Source organism: Myripristis murdjan, chromosome 4, assembly GCF_902150065.1.
Source record: "Myripristis murdjan chromosome 4, fMyrMur1.1, whole genome shotgun sequence".
Classification (NCBI taxonomy): domain Eukaryota; kingdom Metazoa; phylum Chordata; class Actinopteri; order Holocentriformes; family Holocentridae; genus Myripristis; species Myripristis murdjan.
In genome coordinates, this window is record NC_043983.1 from 30452434 (window position 1) to 30464347 (window position 11914).

Consider the following 11914-nt stretch of genomic DNA (forward strand, 5'->3'; position numbering starts at 1 on the left):
CACTACCAGGTGATGCAATAATGTGATAAAAAAAAAAAAATTAATGAGAAAGAAAAAGATTAAAATAAAAAAAATAATAATGTCCCCACTAGGGGGGGTGGTGGATGGGAAAAAAAAATAAATAATAATGTGGTTAATGTGTTATCGCTACATCATTGGATAAATTGTCGAATTCATGACCTTAAATAATTTTATTACATTCAGCCTAGTTACAGTAGAGGGTCATTTCTATTATATTTTGGCAAGCCAGCGCATTTTCACATTTTCAGCTGCTGCAAAATGACTTCACGGTGCAAACGAGGCTAATATTCATTTTGATCTTGATTTCCGCTGATCTTAAAAACTTGCTGAATTGCGTTTCTGCTATTTCAGTTCCACCTCTCTGATGTCTCTTGGTCTTTGCGGTGGGGGGCAGCAGCTGTTCACTGTTGTTGTTGTTTTTCTGTCGTTGTATATTTTATGTTTCAGTTTGTTTTGTCGTGAATTCGATTTTCTCGGTGGCGACATATTTATGCGATAATTACAGTGCAGACTTACTGAGGGTTCACTTTGTCGTCGGGTACAAAGCCTTGGATTACGGGGGGGAAACGCCTCCCACGGCTGGCATATAATTCCAGCTCATTATGTTTCCGTCAGACCCCGAAGAAGACTGACAGTCGATACGCGTCGGTCTGTTTAGTTGCCTTGCTCAAGGAATAAATAATTATTTTGCTTCGTTCAAAGACGGAGCATCTCGGCTTCTTTTCCCCCATGGTTGTCTGCATCACTTAAAGATTAATATCAAGCATGATTTCCCGGGTTTTTGTCTGTTGGTGTTGTTTATTTGCTCATGTTTCGGTGTCAAACGTGCCCGCACGGAGGCAGGGTGGTGATGTGGGTTAGTCGGAGTTGCCGTGTTGTTTTATTGTTGTTGTGCTTTTGAAGAAAATAAATAAAAATTTGATTACGGCAACAACCAAAAAAAAAAAAAAAGGCTTTGGAAGTTTTAATGATGAATGTGATTAGATGCAGAGCCACAGCTCCAGTACGTTAAAGGCAGCGAAGGCGGCTCTTTAGCTTTCGGCATGATTAATAAAGTTTATTTTCATGGTATTCGTATTTTACTGGGCACAATTCATGCGCGAGAGGCAGAGAGGGAGGCGCAGATGAACGTCCCGGGCCTGGTGAAGCCTCCGTGAAGCCGCGGCCCTCGTCAACGCGGCGAGGACAAATATGCAGTCAAGAGCCGCAATTGAACGCGGATGTGATCTCTGTACAAACAGGAGGGGAAGGTAATGACTGCAGCGATTTGTTTGTCTAAATAAAGATGGTCGGTGAGCTGATTACACACAGAGAGAGAGAGAGAGAGAGAGAGAGAGAGAGAGAGAGAGGGAGGGCTGGGAATTCGAGCACGAGGCCTCTACCTGAGCCATGAATATGTGATTCCCTCTATTGTTCAGGAAAAAATATTCATGAAATCAGGAGAGCTCCAATTGAGCAGCCTCGCCTCTTCCCTCTCCTCTTCCCTAACTTTCCCTCTTTCTCTCTCTCTCTCTCTCTCCTCACCCGTCTCTCTTCCCACCTCTCCTCTCCTCCTCCCTCTTTTCGTATTGGCTTCACATCTTGGCCCGGCTCCAATCTCCCCTCCGGTAATTGCCTCCTCCAAAAAACTTTCCGGAGAGGAGCGCGGGAGCTTTGTGTGCTCTTTTGTGTACCGGCGACACCGATTGTCCACAAATGAGCTGGAAACATATTCATTCAGCCTGGAGGTGATAAGGAGGTGCTGTCGGGGGGTGCAGGAGGACGACAGGAGATAGGGACGAGAGGAGAGGAAGAGAGAGAGAGGAGATAGGAGATGGCGGCGAGGAAATGTAGGGAGAAAGTCAAAAGGGAAGGGCAGGAAAAAGCCAAAAGAGGGCTTACTTTCAGGAAGATGGGAAATAATCAAGGCCGAGTCTCCCAGCAGCACCAATAAGAAACTGTTTTAGTAAAAAAAAAAAAAAAAGTCTGTGAGCGATGAGTGTTCCCAGGCCCTTCGCTTGCTAAACGCTGTCATGTTGATCCGTCTGTTTTAATGACAACAGATTACAGCGACGGCAGGAATGAAGTCGGGAATCCCTCAAGTGTCACTTCGCTGCGTTTTGGGCTGCAGCAGCCAAACCATGACGAAATGCCACCCGACCTAAGTGGTTTTTAATCTTAATGCTTTGTCAAATGGTTTCCAAGAGCGGGCTGCATTTCGCCCCCCGGTCATATTTCACCTGTAAAACATCTGAAATCTCACTTCATCCCTTTTGAGTTGTTGCTTTTTCCTCGCGGCCTGTGGCGTGCTCGCCGTGCGGCTGCACTGATCTGGTTTGAATGCACACTCGTCCCGTTAAATGTGTGTTATATTTATGTCGGAATACAAAACAATTCAGCAGCGCAGGACAAAAATACATGTGTCCCCCCCTCCCAGCATCCTCTGCAAGGCTTTGGGCCGTGTTTTCATTCTTTTAGCGAGCTGTGATTAACAGCATACGGAGTCACACAGAGGACAAACTCTTTGTGCGAGGCTGCACTGCGAAGGTGACGAGCTCGGCAAAGGACTTTAATCATTTCCTTTACGTATTTTAATTAAAGTCAACAGTGACCATGATCCCCCTCACAACTGGGGCACCCCGCGAACAATGGTTTGAATGAATGAATGAATGAATGAATGAATGATGAATGAATGTGTTTATTTTCGATCACAGCAGCACAACAAATGAAACATAATTAAAGAATTAAAGAGAATGAATATGGCTGGTCGAAAAGGGTTTTCGGCTGAAGCAAAAGCTTATGGCGGCCGAACCCTTGCAATCAATTTCATTTCTGTTTCATCCCGAAATCCTTAATAACAATAAGCAAACAAAACACAGATAAGATAATAATTCTACTGTTTACCTATACATACATGCATAAGTGTGTACCTGAGTGCACATATATACATACAGTACATGCTAGCTATCATACAAGAAGCATACATACCGACATACATACTCTTTTTTTTGTTTTTTTTGTTATGCAACCAGTATCCAAAACACTCACTAAACAAAAGGCCAAAACTCTCATTTTTTTCAAAGAATAAATTATAAGGCATCTGTAATTTTTTCTTTGTATGTGTGTTTCTTTCTTTGTGTGTGTGTGTGAGGATCCTGGTTATGATTGAGTTTTTTAAATATCCCGTTTCTGTGTTTGCACACGTAAACATCATATCCTAATTTCAGAAACCTGGCTAAGCTCCTGCCTTTTGCCTACCTACGCAGGCAAAATTTTTCCTTCTCCCGTCATTTCCCGTCCCTCTCTCCTCCTGTTGCTGCCGATAAGGTGAACAAGCCAAATCCGCAACGCGATTCTGGCTTTTAATAGTCCTAAGCCCGCTAAAAGCCAAAGTGGTCTGATTTTCAGTCGCCACAGTCCAGTTAATTTAAGGCAAACGGTTACAGAGGAACATCAGATTTACGTTTTCAGCATGCAGTGATCAGTAACTGTGATTCTGGTATTTACCATGTATACAGGGATATGAAAAAAAGATTTCTATGTAAACACCACATCCCGAATATGATCAAAAGCGGGATAAGCCTCATAACGGCGATACTCAAGTCCATGTAAACCCCAGTCTTTGTCTTAAAACACTGACTGGGAACCTTCAAAAGAGCTTCCTCTGTAAAATTGTAAATTTAATTGACATTACTAGCAGCACAGTGAGAAAATTTCACTCAAAATATCTTCAAATGAGCTTGAATAGTCTGGAAACGAGATAAAACCCTTTGTCAAGATCAAGTTTTTTTTTTTTTTTTTTTTTTTTTTTGCAGCAGGGAACACAGTGCCTTTGTTTTTTTTAACCCCATCAGCACGATCTGATCTAAAAACAGGACGAGGACGAGTGCTTTGGAACAATATTTCACAAAGATAATTGAACTTGCGGCACGATAAGAGTTGTGAAATCCATCCGTTTGGAGCAGGAGACAAATACAAACCTGTCCTGCCTTTTTTTTTATACCTCACCTTTAGAGGAGCATTTTCAGTTCCCAACACAGACATTTTCCAAATTCAGGAGCAGTCGCACCTCTTAAAATGAAGTGCCCCGGGACTCGCAGCCACCCGCCGCATTCAGGCTTTTATTCACCGAGCCTTCAAAACTGATTATTGGCATAACGACTTCTTGAGAGGTGTGACCCCCGGATCCGGAGTGCACTCGCATTAGCTTGCTCTACTTTGCCTCGTCTGAATAAGTGCTCAAAGTAGGCTACAAGTTTCCAGCCCGGGCTTTCAAAATAAAGGCGCGCGGCTCTGATTACAAGTCTCCGGGGGAACAGATGTTCGCGGCTGGCTGATCGTGAACTCCCTCGGTGGCTGTGTGCGCTCGTGTTGGAGTTTAAATCTATTATTCCCGTGGCTGAAGGCAACCTCCTCTTACACAATTCACCACGCGCGCCTTGAGTCACAAACAAGAGAAACACTCCTGATTTAAGGCTCTACAGTGAATACATCAGAGCCGGGAAACAGAGGAAATGTGACCGTGACTGTGGCTCATGGTGATGCATGGGGAGTGGACGTCATTCATCAGTTTACACACTTTCTAAGGTATCGTATAGAAGTTTAAATGCGCAATATGAGTCTTTGTAGTACAATATCGCATTGCATATTCATAATGTGCTGTGCAGTGAACGGTATGAGCCTCAGGAAAGTGCAACAAATATGCTTTATTCAAGCGGTTATGGCCGTCAGCTAAAGTTGTGCGAGCGCTGAATTTATCCTGAATGCACATTTGATGAAACTGAATGTCAGACTCTTTTGTGTGAAATACGTTTCTCTCTACAACGTTGATTGTGTGTATTTAAAGCCTTCAACCCAGTGCCACATCTCACCGATACGGAGTGAAATATTCAAAAGGCAAGATGTCATGGTTTCACAGCCGCGGCGTCACGTCAAATAGAAAATACTTTCATGTCTTGTGCATCATTATATACAGATTTCCCTGGAATTCAGCAGCACATGTTTGGTGTCTTTGGAAACCTTGAAATCGCCATCGTGCTTCCAGTTTCTGTTTTTATGCCTAAACCGAACCACGTGACACGGACAGGCGATAAAAGCCAGAAAGCCCGATCACAATCAGAAATCAGAATCATAATGACTTTAGTGAGCCTTATGATGTAGTTAATACTTTATTGAACTTATGATGGCGTATTAGGGCCATTATAAGGAAAAAAAAATATGGAGCCAGGGGAGGAGGGGGGAACTCACAAATTTTTGAGAATTTTTTTTTTTTTTTTAAATCTGAGCTTATAAACCCACATATTTATGAGAAAAAAGTCAGAAAATTTGTTTTTGTTTTTTGCTTTTTTTTTTTTTTTTGATGATCAAGGAACCACATGGCTTTACTTTGCAAGAAAGGATCAGCCACAAACTGTATCAGGCCTGCAGGTGATTTTATTAATTCTTCTTTGCAGTCGGTATCAATGTGTTTTTTTTTTTTCGGCCCAAATCATGGCAACGTCTCTATGCTGATGATAATGTTGTGATTCTACTAAAATCACAAATATTTTCTTGTTACTGTTGTTAATTCTGAGGGTTTTTTTCTTGAAAATATTACCCCCCTCCCTCCCCTGGCTCCATAATTATTTTTGTTTTCTCCCAACAATGGCACTAAAACACCATCATAGAATCTGGGTCAGCTGCAGTTGGTCAAATTCTCAAGAGAAGAATATACAGTACATAAGAAGAAGTGGAAATGTAAGAAATAGAGAATGCAATATGTGCATTAAAAAGCTGTAAAACAGTATGTGAATTTTGTTGAAATATGTGCATGAATCCTCCTTTGTGTATGAATGCTAGTTAAAAATGATGTGCATTACGTCTAAATATGTGCACTAATCCTACAAAAATATTACAACAATAAATACAGAGATGAGAAATTGAGAATATGCAAAACCTATGCCTATATACACCATATACACACAGGGGTATTGCACTGCTGAATTATCGTAAAGTCCTACAGGTATAAGATATTGCTCAGTTAAATCACAACCAGGGAATGAGAATGTGTTGTTTATTTATGGTGCAATTATTAGTTGAAAAACAGAAATATAATTCAACATTTAAAATAAACCCACAAGATGAAATCCCTTGGTTAAACTGGCCATTTTGCACGGCGAAATCTCAGACTGCCATTACCTTTTAACTAAAATTCACACGCTAGCGATTTCAAGCCCCAGGGCAGACTTTTAGAAGTTTCTTTTTTTTTTTTTTTGTTCCCCTTAGTGGAGCTGACAGTTTCCGTGCTACTGGAGACGAATCAAATTACCATTATCGGTTTCCCTGCCTGAGCCTCTCCCTCCACGTCTGAGCGGAGAAAGGCAGGACGTTTAGCGAGGTGTCTCTACACTAAGACGTCTGCTCGGAGCAACCTTTCAAAAGCTGCTTGAGGCGCTGTGTAACATCAACTTACAAGCAGCTGACTTCCTCCCCTCCTTTGTGTTCAAGAATGATTATAAAGTATAATTTTACTTTTTTCTCTTTCCCTGCCTGACATTTGACAGGCGCACACACACACACACACACACACATGCACACACACTCAAGGTGCTGCTCTTAGAGGTGGGTTCAAAAGATCTAAAGTAAAAATGGAAGCTTAAGGTGCTGATGAAAGTGAGCTCTCCACTGCGATTATTAAATATGTGTGCATGCTGTTTCTCGGTGTGCCTCCGAGCCAAAATAAAGCGTCAGTTTCCATCATCATAATAAATCTAGAGGTAGTAAGTCAAGAGGAGGCAGCCAAAGGTTAGACGGAAAGTCCGGCTGCATTTGACTCACCTTTGTCTTTGTCTTAGCAAGATTTTATCCAGCAGAAAACCGCAGCCGTTGAAAATCCACATAAATACAGCACCAAAATGAATCGGCGTTATCGTCCTGATATCATTTCTAAATGGTTGACAAAGCTGTGGCCAGAGCTGCACGTTTCCATAAGTGTGCATTATCTTTCTCCTGGATAAATAAACAGTACTACAGAATTATGATTATGTGACAAGGACACATACAGAGAGACGTAGGACTCCGGTTTTAGCAGCAGAGAGTGGGTTTGCAAAGCCACAATAGTAAACTATAGTATCACAATGATACAGGTTGCATCACACACTTATATTTCTGCCTTTGTGGTCCTATTCTTTGCTTGAACAGACATTCAGAACCTCACTGAATAAACAATCATCTATAACCTCAGTGCATATTCTTGGTATTTGGTTCCCAAAGCCTTACCGGCCCAGTTGTGGAACTAGAGAAGTGCAGGATAGGCCTTCTCCACTTTGCAGCAGCCTAATCTACCAGTTTGAGGGGCGGCCAAACATCACACATCACACTGGATAAGACAAATATGAGTATTTGTGCTCACCTGTGCTTAGCTCCCAGTGGATCTAATGGACTGCAGCAAGTGGAGAACGACAGCGTCTTGATTACGTCAAGGATGTTTGAAATTCAGTATGATCCAGTGTCATGGCTCATTTATACTCAACATTAAATACATATATGTGTAAGGACGCAGCCTTTTGTCCATACTCTGTGTTCATTTTGTCTGTATTTGTGCACGTTTTCAGAAAGTATACGGATACGGACGAAACGAAGCAGCGCAAGACCGGCCTATGAGACACGAAGAAGGAATTTTAAAAACTGATGATATTAGAGAACAGATCTCTCCATCCTCCTGCGGTGATGTGTTTAATGACCTCACAGACCACCGACATCTACAACGCCGTCTCTGCTCTCAGAAACTTTTAAGGGTTGCCCTCTCGTGGATTTACTGCTTAACGTCCACACCAATGAAAAGGCTGCATGGAAGTCTGTGGGCAGTGACGGTTACATCATTTGAACCGGACGTATTTGTTTTTGTGATGGTATATTTTGGTATATTTTGGTGTCGGGTATCCTGACACAGAGATGCTGACATGCTGATGTAATCAAGCGCAGTGCTGCCAACCATACAGGCTGTAATCTGCCAAATTTGCTCTAGCAATTGAGCCAACAATCAAAGTCAAAGAAGCAGGAGATAACAAAGACCTTTGGTGAGTGTGTGGTGCAGCGCTGTGGCCCGAGTCAGAGTGACAGCCACTGCTCTGAGCTGTGGGGCGGCTGCTGTCCGTGGTGCTGAAGCCCCTCAGCAGCAGGAGCAGAGGCCCGTCCACATGTGAGAGTTTCCTAAAAAAAAAAAAAAAAAATACAGACTCATACAAAAATAATCATTCTCAGTCTTCACTTGTGAACCACTTGTGTGTTGGTGTGTGTGTGTGTGCAGAGACTAGACTTGAGTACCGAAACGCGGTGCCAATAGGGCACTGGTTCTGACATAAACGGTAGTAACGAGCCCGAATAAGAACCAAAATTTCGGTGCCTCATTTTGGTGCCGCCCCCTTTGGTGTTCCGGCGTCAAGTTGCGGTTGCTGAACGTGACGTCAGCGCCGCTACTCAGCACACTTGTTGATCAGAACTGATAGTGAGAGGATCAATAAAGATGCCGAAGGCAAAACGCTCTAAGGTTTGGCTACATTTCACGTCTAAGGAGGATCCAGACTCAGCGACGTGCAACAGACGCCTTAAAGCCACGTCATGCAAGGGAGGAAACACGTTGAATTTAATGAAACATCTGGCGACACATGGAGTTTATTTAAAAGCCGCACAATGCACCGTGTTTGATAATCTACGTGACGCAAGGCCAAGCACTTCAACAGCAGCAGCCAGTGTCAGCCTCCCCCGACAAATGAAGAGAGTCCCAGCCCATGATGATGACAGCAGCCTTTCCTCTTCGGGCAAGTCTAGTAATTTAATGCCAACCGCAAATCTTACATATCAAGAAGGCTAGCAAACACCATTGCCATTCAGCAGTGTATGTGACAATGTGTGCTATGTCCAATCCACTCAATACACTGAGTTTATTATTACCATGTTACTTGTATTTATATTGTTTAAAGATTTAAGTTAATATTGTGTTCAATTTGGCCCTGGAAATAAAAGGGTATTGTTTTTTTGACAAAGTGTGTGCATTTTCGTTTTTTTAAGTACCGGTTCGAGAACCGTTTAACCACCAGAACCGTTTAAAAAATACCGAGTAAGCACCGGTGTCAGATAAAACCCAACCGATACCCAACCCTAGCAGAGACTCCGCCCTCTGCCTGGATTTTTTTAGTTTTGCTGAACTCAGGACTCTTCTGGGTGTCGGCCATTGGGCAGCAGGTGTGTAGCTCACAGCCAATGAGAGCAGGAGGTGCCACATGGTTAGCTCAACATCCAATAGGAAGCTATGAAAATCGTGGACCACGGAAAAAAGGAAATCTAGCAGGTAAAAATTCCACAACTAGAAGAAATCTGGGGATGAAGAGCGACACAGTGTTGGCCTGTTTTCTGTTGGACAGGTAGGAGTCGGCGGGGCAATGTTTTTTTTTTTTTTTCCAATTGCCATCTTAGGAATCAAAAGCTCACTTCCGTTAGTTAGCTTTGCCAGAGAGGAGGAGCCGACTCTGAAAGTTGGGTTTTCAAATCGCAACCGACAAACCCTCGTCTTTCTGCCTTCAGGGTATGTCTGGATATGTGCTCAGATCCAGGTTGCTGCGTGTTGGAAACGTCTCTCCTGCTTCACATCTTCACATGTCAAGAGTCAAGTCGAGCCTGTGGATTCTCCTCACTGGAGAGTTTTGAGTTTTATTCTTTAGTTTTGTAGCCTGCTCACTGACAGTAGTGTTTATTATTTTCTCTGTGTTTGTTCGATCAAGTTCAAGTCTGACACAGAGACTGAAACCAGATCTGCCCTCACCTCCTTTCATTCTGCTCTCCGTTGTCTAAGACAGAGATGCTGACATGCTGATGTAATCATGTACGTGTGTTTCTCCACGCTGGCTGCATGTCCCTGTCTGAATATGGCCTTAATGCACCTTGGCATTAATTATCTACAAGTGCCCGGAAGTCGACTTGTGGGATGAAGCGCCGCTCCTCCACTCAAACCCCATTATTGCGGCGAATAAGCTCTTGCATCAGTGGAGGTGTTTTCTTGTGCGCCACACACTCATGTGCGTCTTAACAACGGGGTGACGGGTGATTCATCTGACCATGTGACCATGTTTTCCAATGTATTAGCACAAACCTTCCTGTGTTCTTGGCATTACATCACTCACTTCAGAGCATTTTCTTGTGTAAGAAGGGCTTTGTGCACCAACCCGACCATATAATCCCTGTCTGTGGAGTTCTTGACTCACTGTTCTGGTGACTCAGACAATTGCAGGGAAATGATTGTTTAGGAAAATACCCCCCCTCATCCCAACATCCTGCAGTTGTCCCTCATTGATGCAGTTCCTCCCTCAGCCTTCATGCCAACATCTCACTGATCTTTATGAAGCAGCAGCAGACCGAACCGTTCTCCTCATTCAAACACCGGCCAAATTCCTCAGACAGTGAGCCTAGTGGACAGGAACGTGCTTTTAATGTGACTTCTGTTGTTTATTTACTAAAGAGTATGATTTATTTAGGCTTTTATTTGTATATGGGTGGCCAGCTGCTCCATGGAGAGGTGGAGTGACACAGTGCAATCAAAGCCAATGAAGAGAAAAGGCTGAACAGTGGTCAATGAGTGGAAACAAAAAAAAATAAATAAAAAAAATAGAGCAGTAAGGTGTTTGGGGCAATGATCACTACATTTGATTCCAAATACTGAGCAGAAACTGCACTATTACTGTCATTGATTCAAAGATTTTAAGCTGACGTGAAACTGAAGGACATTTCAGAAAATGTCCACGAGCATTGAGGCGATGTGGTGTTGACTGGTTGCATAACCAGAGGGAAGAAAACATTTTTTTTTTAAAGACGAAATGGTTAGATTAGAAAAAATTAGATTATTATTAGAAAAAAAAGTTCTAATTTAACACTCCTGTCCTGTTGTCAGGCATTCATCTAACCCAGTTTTAGCGCTCTGCATCGCCCCCTGGAGGTGGCCTGTCAATACTGTTTTCAGTGTGGTCATCCAACTTTCATAACTTGATATGTTTCTAAAATTCATCAACTTATATTTAAGTCAGTAAACTTTTCCAAAAGTTCACAGTCCAGCCCACAAACTGGTGCTGGCCTCGTGCCGAGCCAAGTGTTAATATTTGCATTTCAAATATATCTGATGCTTGTATACATTTCATGATACTACTCAATACATAATATGAGGCTCACAATTCAATTTAATGAATAAAATAAATACCTAAAAAAACAAAATAAAAACACTCTAGCAGCAACATCGGCTTGCTAGAATATGAGTAGATTTTAAACTTCTGTCGTTACAAAGTGCAAATAAAATGATTTTGATGGGCAGCTTGTGAAATTGTGAGAGCTACAGCAGAAAAAAATAACAATATCAGAATTAATTTTTTCTACTCCATGACATGTTTTGTCCCATTTTGTATCCCATTATACTGGAAATGAATTTTGATATATTTTCCCATCCCTAATTCCAAACTGCCCAATTCACAATGGGCTGCCCTTGCTTGGGGACACCCAGTGATTTTTAATAAGTGCACAGATCGCCTGTGACCATAACCTCATGCAAATGTAGCATTCCTGCAATTTGTAAAGTTGAAATTCCCGCAGTGTTCTGGTGAATAGCAACATTCCCATTTAATAATACCAATCCTGAACTCTCAGGAATCCCACTTTTTATTTTACTCTTCTTCTTCCTCTTTTCCTCTTCTTCTTCTTCTTCTCCTCCAAGGCTTGTGATTTCTATCTTCTTCCGTTTTGCATGTAACTGAGTTTTTCGGCACTAAACTGATACGTGATGAGCCGTGACATTTTGATCTTAGCCGGCTGCGACTTCAGTGAATTTCATCACCTCATCGGAGTGCATTTCACAAGTTGCAGAGATTAGGGGTGATTCATTAGTTAGATGAGGAGT